The sequence below is a fragment of the Lycium ferocissimum genome, chromosome 9 (assembly GCF_029784015.1).
Source record: "Lycium ferocissimum isolate CSIRO_LF1 chromosome 9, AGI_CSIRO_Lferr_CH_V1, whole genome shotgun sequence".
In the NCBI taxonomy this organism is placed as follows: Eukaryota; Viridiplantae; Streptophyta; class Magnoliopsida; order Solanales; family Solanaceae; genus Lycium; species Lycium ferocissimum.
Genome location: NC_081350.1, coordinates 29719278 through 29726497, shown reverse-complemented (window position 1 = coordinate 29726497; position 7220 = coordinate 29719278).

The window sequence follows — 7220 nt, the reverse complement described above, 5'->3', positions numbered from 1 at the left end:
TAAGATCAACACTATGCATTTTCTCATAAACACTCACATCATTGTCCTCAGAATATTATTGTTATTGCTATCCATTGATACATTAGCATGAATATTTTTTGTATTATCATTAATAATTTCTTGTTGTGTGTTGGCCTTGTTATCATCTTTTTATTTGTTATCCTGTCTTGTTGTTGCTTCTGACTGTCCTGCTGTGTTGTTTGTATGTTTCTCACTGTGTCCCTTGCTGTCCCCTGTCTCCTTGGTACTACTTTTCTCTCCCCTGTTTTCCTTGCTATCAGCCTTAATTTCTGATCTGCACCTCTCCACTATCTGACTATCTATCTCAATTGTTGTGTTTGGTGATTTGCCAAAAGAAGATTCAACCAATGGCTTGGTTGTTTCTTTGTTGCTTTTCTCTTCCTGTGCAGTCTCTTTGATTTTCTCCACCTCATCAATTTTGATTGCCTCAAGATTATTCTTTGTTTTTCTTTGCAGGGCTTTGACAGGATTTGGCATGCTCATCCCTTGTGCTAGCTGGTTCTCCTTGTGCTGATCCTCTTCAACACTAGTAAGTGCTTGAAACTGGTTCTTATGTTGTGATTCTTTCACTTTGTCCATACCTTTCTCCCTATCAGTTCTTTGCCTCTCCTCAACATTGTTGTTTTTCTTCCTCTTGTTTGTCACCACATTCCATTCCTTGTTCATATTGTTTCCATAATAACTTGCACTTTTTCCTTTAAATTGATGCACTTTATTATTATTCTGTTTCTTCCCTTCTTTCTTGCCTTGCACAGTCTTCTGTTGATTCTGCACTTTTTTATTTTTATTTTCCACTTTATCCTGCTTATTCTGCTCCTTATCTTGATTGTTCCTTGGCTTTTCAGGTATTGCAGCTCCCTCTTTCTTGGGCCTAAATTCCGGATGCATCACCCAACAACCTTGTAAATCATGCCTCTGTAATTTAAAGTTTGTGCAGTATTTAGGGAGATAGTCATATTGTATTGTTTGCCATTTGGACTGTATCTCTCCAGTCTCCTCATCCACACAACTAATATGAATTCTCTTTGGCATTTCTTTAAGTAGATCCACTTGCACTTTCATACGAGCACAACTTGGCCTTGTCCGATTTCTTGTAGCTTTGTCAATAACCAACAGAATTCCTACAGCGTGTGCCAACGAGAATATAGATTCCTTGTCAAAGAGGTTTGTGGGCAGACTAGGAAAAGATATCCATGCTACTAATATCGTGATTTCCTCCTCAGGATTGCACCATGGATCCCAAACTAAATACCTTAAAGGATATGATCTTCCCCTGAATTCTAATTCCCATGTACTTGACGTAAGAGCAGCATAATCTATCAGTAATAATAATCGAATTAAAATGTGCCTCTCTTCTAAAAAACCAATTTCACATGGGCCTTTAATCCCTAATTGAATAGGAATAATCTTTTGTAATTCGCGCATATCTGGTCTCTCATATGAAAACTTAGCAATCACCGCGTATTTTAGCTTTTGGCGCTTTATGAATGATTCAAACTCCTTCTTTGTCCATGCAATTGTCGGTTCTCCATGCAAATACGTAATAGGTTTTATGTTCAGCTCTTCTTCTTCTTGTACTATCGATGGTTGAAGAGCATTAACATAGTTGAGTGTATGATTTCTAGTGGTGTTGATTGAAGTAGGATTGGTAATTGGCAGACCAGCCACCGGCCGCCGTGGCCATGTCATGATCTAGGGATTAGGGTTTAATTTCAAAATGGAAGAGAGAGAAGAGAGCGTAGTGAAAACTTTTGTACATTAACCTTTTCACTAGATCTTGAAAAGCTCTATTCATGACAATTTAATTTATGTCACCTCCAAAATTAAGTTATTGACGGCAGAATAGAGTGTTAATGTTCATGAGCAGTTTTTAGTGTTAATGTTCATGAGCAGTTTTTCTTCGACCCTACAAATTTGCCTAAAGAAGCTTTGGGACCTTACAGTCTAAAGGACAAATGTCCTCAGAAGACACAAAATAATGAAAAATTCCTTGACATGGCCTGTGGTAATGTGATATGTGTTGTATAGTCCATAGAATTGTTTTGTACATTTTGAAGTTCTCAATCTTACTCACTAAAATGTTTACTTATAGGGAGTAATCTTTTTGGTTTGGTGATCAATGGGCCTGTCCATTCTAACTTTATGAGAAACTGGCAGATCAGAAGGGCCTCCCCATTTGTTGTAAAGGTTTTTTGAGCTATAATGGGGACTGCCACCATATGATAGAATTAAGAAAAAAATCATAATAGTTTGATTATAAGGCTTTTGAAATTTATGGTCTCAAATATGTTTAATATTGTGAAATTTACATAAATAGCTACCTTTTATTGGCTTCTAACTAGATATAACTATAAAATGCAAAATTACCAAGCATAGCTACTGTTTTTTAAAAACACGTGCATTTCTATTTTTTGAAGTATAGAGAAATACAGTGAACAGTAAACACGCTCCAGTGAAATCAGGAGCTATTTATGGAACAGATTTTTTGAGATACAGTGAAATACAAAATCGGGTTGAGTAAAAATAGGCTATATTTTTGGAACAGATTCTTCTTTTTCTTTTTAAATGGTAAGTTAAATTAAATCAATAGCTCACGAATCTCTCTCAACTTTTATCACAATCAAAACTTTTTGAATTCAAAAACCACTAAAGATCTGAAAACTTTCAAATATAGAAAAATATACGCTGGAATACAATGAAATATGGTTGATTGTTTAAGAAATATAAAGTTGTAGTATGCGTATATACAATGGAATACAATAAAATTTATCAGAAACTATTTCATAAATTAGAAATACAAAATGCAGAAATACATTGACATACGAAAATCGTGAAAACAAAGTGGAGTAAAAATAGGCTCTACACCAAAAAAAAATAAATTAAATACAACGAAATAATACACTGAAATATACTGAAAAATTAGATATACTGTTTGTTGATACACAGAAATACACTAAAATATATTGAAACATTTTATCAAACACTTGGTGGGCATGAAGCTCCACAACTCTCATCAATAGTGTTTCTATAACAACAAACTATACTCTTGCTCCTAGATGATGCTACAATATCATATTGCTATAATCAATACTATTCTTCATCACTCATAAGATAAACAACACCACATGATTAGTAAACACAATAAGGATTTTCCTCTTATTTCGGCCTATCCATGGAGATTTAGCAAACGAATTATTATGGCTGAGCTTCGGCCATTGGCTGTAGATTCTTCACTGCTTTTCTTGTTGCCAGTGGTGTATTTTTGCTTGGAGTATCAATATCCGCCATAAAAATGGAGAGTTAGAGCTCGTTGAAAATACTCTAATAATGGCTGGAAATATTAAAAAAAATATATATTGAATGAAAAGTGAAGGTAAAGACGATGAAATTTATGAACAATTGAAGAGAAATACAACAAATAACATAACAAAAATTAGTTACGTACGTTGGGTAGAATCGATAAGGAAGAAGAAGAAATCGTGCTAATTATGGTGAAGAATAATGGAAGTAAAATACGGTTGTGAATTGAAGATGTGAGAGAAAAATATTTGAAAAAAAAGAAGAAGAGATTGTGGGTAAGTGGGAGAGAGGTACCTTATTTTTAGGACAATACACTGCAGTTACAAAAACAAGTTATAGATGATAATTTGATAAATAATTAAGCTACCAAAAATAATTTTTTTAAAAAAAGGTAGCTATTACTAATAAATAAGTCTTAGAGGTAGTTATGGGCTCTAAATTTTCCTTTAATATTTGTATGGCCATATGTCACTAAGGATAAATGAAAAGTTCAGATAAATTTATTTTTAAATTTATAAATAGTACTTATATGTGACAATATTTTTTTTGAACAGATTAATGAAGAAATAGTGTCAATCATTGTTAAACGACGGGAGTAAATCTATTTGCATGTTTGGATTGTTAAGCTATGTTGTGTTTGGTCATGCATCAAAGTTCCAACTAAGGTCACACATAGGGGTGTCAAATATGGCCCAAAAGATGATGGCCCGTCCAAAATTTTATGGGTTGGGCTCAAGATAATTTCATATTGGGCTGCTTTTAACCCAACCCAACATAACTCATTTTAAAGTGATCTCCAACTTAGCCCAATACTAGCCCAATTCTAGCCCATTTTTATGATTTACTTAAATTTGGGTTTATTGCTTGAGATTTACTTTTTTTTTTTTTTTTTTTTTTTTTTTTGTATACACTTTTCTTGTATCATGTATCTTACTAGTGTTGGGAAACTCGTGCTGAGCCCAGGCCCAAGATTAAGGTAATAAAGTAATCACTAAGTTTCAATTTATGTGCTACAGTTTAAATTTCGAGAGTCAAACAGTTTAATTTTGATAGTGAATTTGGGCATAGAATCTTTAAGTCTTTGAAAATTTACATATTTAAAAACTATGTAAAAAACACTATAAATTTCAATACTTGACTATTCAAAATATTTAAAAGGCATATGAAAAAATAAATATTTTTCTTAATTAAAATTTTCTTTTCCTTTCAAGAAATGTACATGAGGAAATGATATTTCTTTTCTTTTTTCTTTATCTAATATATTTTCTAAATTTGCATTATAATAATATTATAACTATGATATAGCCCCAAATACATTAGCATTGGCTAAATTTAAATCATGTCTCGGTGCAATGACGTATGTATCTAATAATTTTGTTCCTTCTCTTTTTTATTTTCTTTAAGGATCGATTTTTGAAATTTATTTTCTATTGATTTATTTTTTATTTTGAAATTTATTTTCTGTTGTATAATTGTGTTACATCATTAAACCTTTATATGTTCAAAATAATTTTTTTTTATAAAATTTAGATCAAGAGGAATTTAATGGCAATTTTAGAATTACTAAGAAATATGGTCAACGCTCTGCCAGTACGAAATGAGTTCTCCAAAAATATTATTATTACCATTTTAGATTATCTTTGTGCATAGCTATTTCTATTAGATGACTTCATCACCATGCACAACTTTTTAAGTATTTTTAAAGCACTCAAATTATATGTACCATATTGGATGTGGCAACCCAAGTAAAAAAGAAATAATGCAGGGGCAAAAATGAGACAAAGAAAAAAAATCATGGTACATACCACACCTCCAAAAAGTTAGTCTAAGGGGCCATGTATTACCAAAAAGGGTTTGAAAATATCTTGATTTATTGAAAACGTACTTTGGTATATGGAGTAATAAATTACTACTATATATAAGAGACAATCCAAAGAGTTTTGTAGTACTTAGTTAAATTGTAACTATTTAGTTAGCTTGCCAACTAAAAAGGATTTGCCTATTTAGTTAGCTTGCCAACTAAATAGTTACAATGTAACTAAGTACTATAAAACTCTTTGGATTGTCTCTTATATATAATAGTAATAAGTTTGTGGTGTGTTTGATATGAAGGGAAATATTTTTCATGAAAACTGTTTTTCTCGAAAATATTTTCCATGAAAAATCGGCGAATTTTTTTTTTCCAGTTTGTTATTTTTTTACATACCTTTTCGTTTAGCTATTCTATCGCTTGATCGTTCTCCTTCCACGCTCACGTTTCTACCTTCAAGAGATTTCGTATTATCGTTAGCTAATCATGAGTTAAGACCATCTTAATGGCAACAGGTCCCAAGACGGTTGCTAGATATCAGTTAACCAGTGGGTACATACATAAATACACGAGGATATGGAACTAATACTAAATGAGGCTAGAGTAGTAGTACAATTCAATTATATATAAACTTTTCATAAGGAGTTGAATTAATAGACCATCAAATGTAAAAAAAGGAAATGCAGCTACCTAGCTACTTGTGGACATATTCTGTCTGGAAGAAGTGTCACTGTTCCACGCTTCCAAGTGCAACAGTCATTGTTTCTTTTATGGAAAATTACAGTAAGAGAAAAAAAATTAGAAAGTCTTACTAGTGTCCAGTATGCAGCAGGGTATACGATGAGGATACGTGATGATCTAAGAGATACAGTGGGTGCCACATTTGCAATGATTACTAGTGTTTTAATAATTGTATATCCGACCCCATACACTTGAACAAGACCTAATTACCTCCGTTTCCCACTTCCCAATTCGTGACCCCAGTGGCAAAATAAAAAACTTCCCTGACAACGAATTCAATATTTGAAGTTCATGATTGAATTCTTATTTGTTGAAGGTTTATTGGGTTCTAAATTTATAATTTTTACATATTAAATAATTTTTTTTAAGAATAATATAAATTTGAACCAAAATTATTGGATATATTTCTGTCAAACTATACCGTAAAGGATACATCTACCGGCCACTGGGTGTTAAAAGTGTTATTCAGTTTATATGGGTAAAGAGTAATATTGACCTATAATATTATTTTTGGATGAAAATATCCAAATGATCACCTTGAACCTATATGCGTCGCTTTATCACTTCCCCACGCCCTTCTCCCCCACCCATAACTATAATTAGGGGTGGAAAATTAGGCCATAAAAATATGATCTGATTAACCCGCTTAAGTTTGGCGGGTCATTGACTTACTCATTTATTGAATCAACTCATTTTGACCCGTCAAAATCAACCCATCTAAAAATTAGGCAACTTTATCAAAATATTTTCAAAACAATAAACTTATTATTTGATGTGTTGTATAAAACCATAACAAAGAAATAAATCAAAACGTAATAACAATTGAGCGGGTTGGGTTATGATTCTCTTTTTATCTCCATTTGAGCTCAACTCATTTCCATGAAGTAACATTTTGACGATCAATGACCCGCTTATTTATACTTCAGCTCATTTTGACCCGCCAAAATTCAGTCCAACCCGTGTATTTGAGAGTCCGGAAGCAAAATGACCCAATAAAAACCCAAGTGAACCAAAATAACCCAATAAAAACCCAAGTGAACCAAAATAACCCAAAAAAAAAAAAGACAAATTGGTACAAAAGTACCTTTAAGCGCGATAAAATCTTTATAGTATATTCTCTCTCTCTTTAGCGCGATAAACTCGCACCATACAAGTTCGAATAAAAACCCACCGGGTTCCACCACTGGTCCCTGTGCAATTTTTTTTTTTTTTTTTTAAAAACGCCATTGGAGGCAATTTCAAGGTGGTCCCCACTTCATAATACATCGTTTTATTAATTTTCATTCGGGAAGGTTTAGATTCTCGGATATTCGAAATCGGAAGCGAGCATTAAGCTCGAATTTTGAAA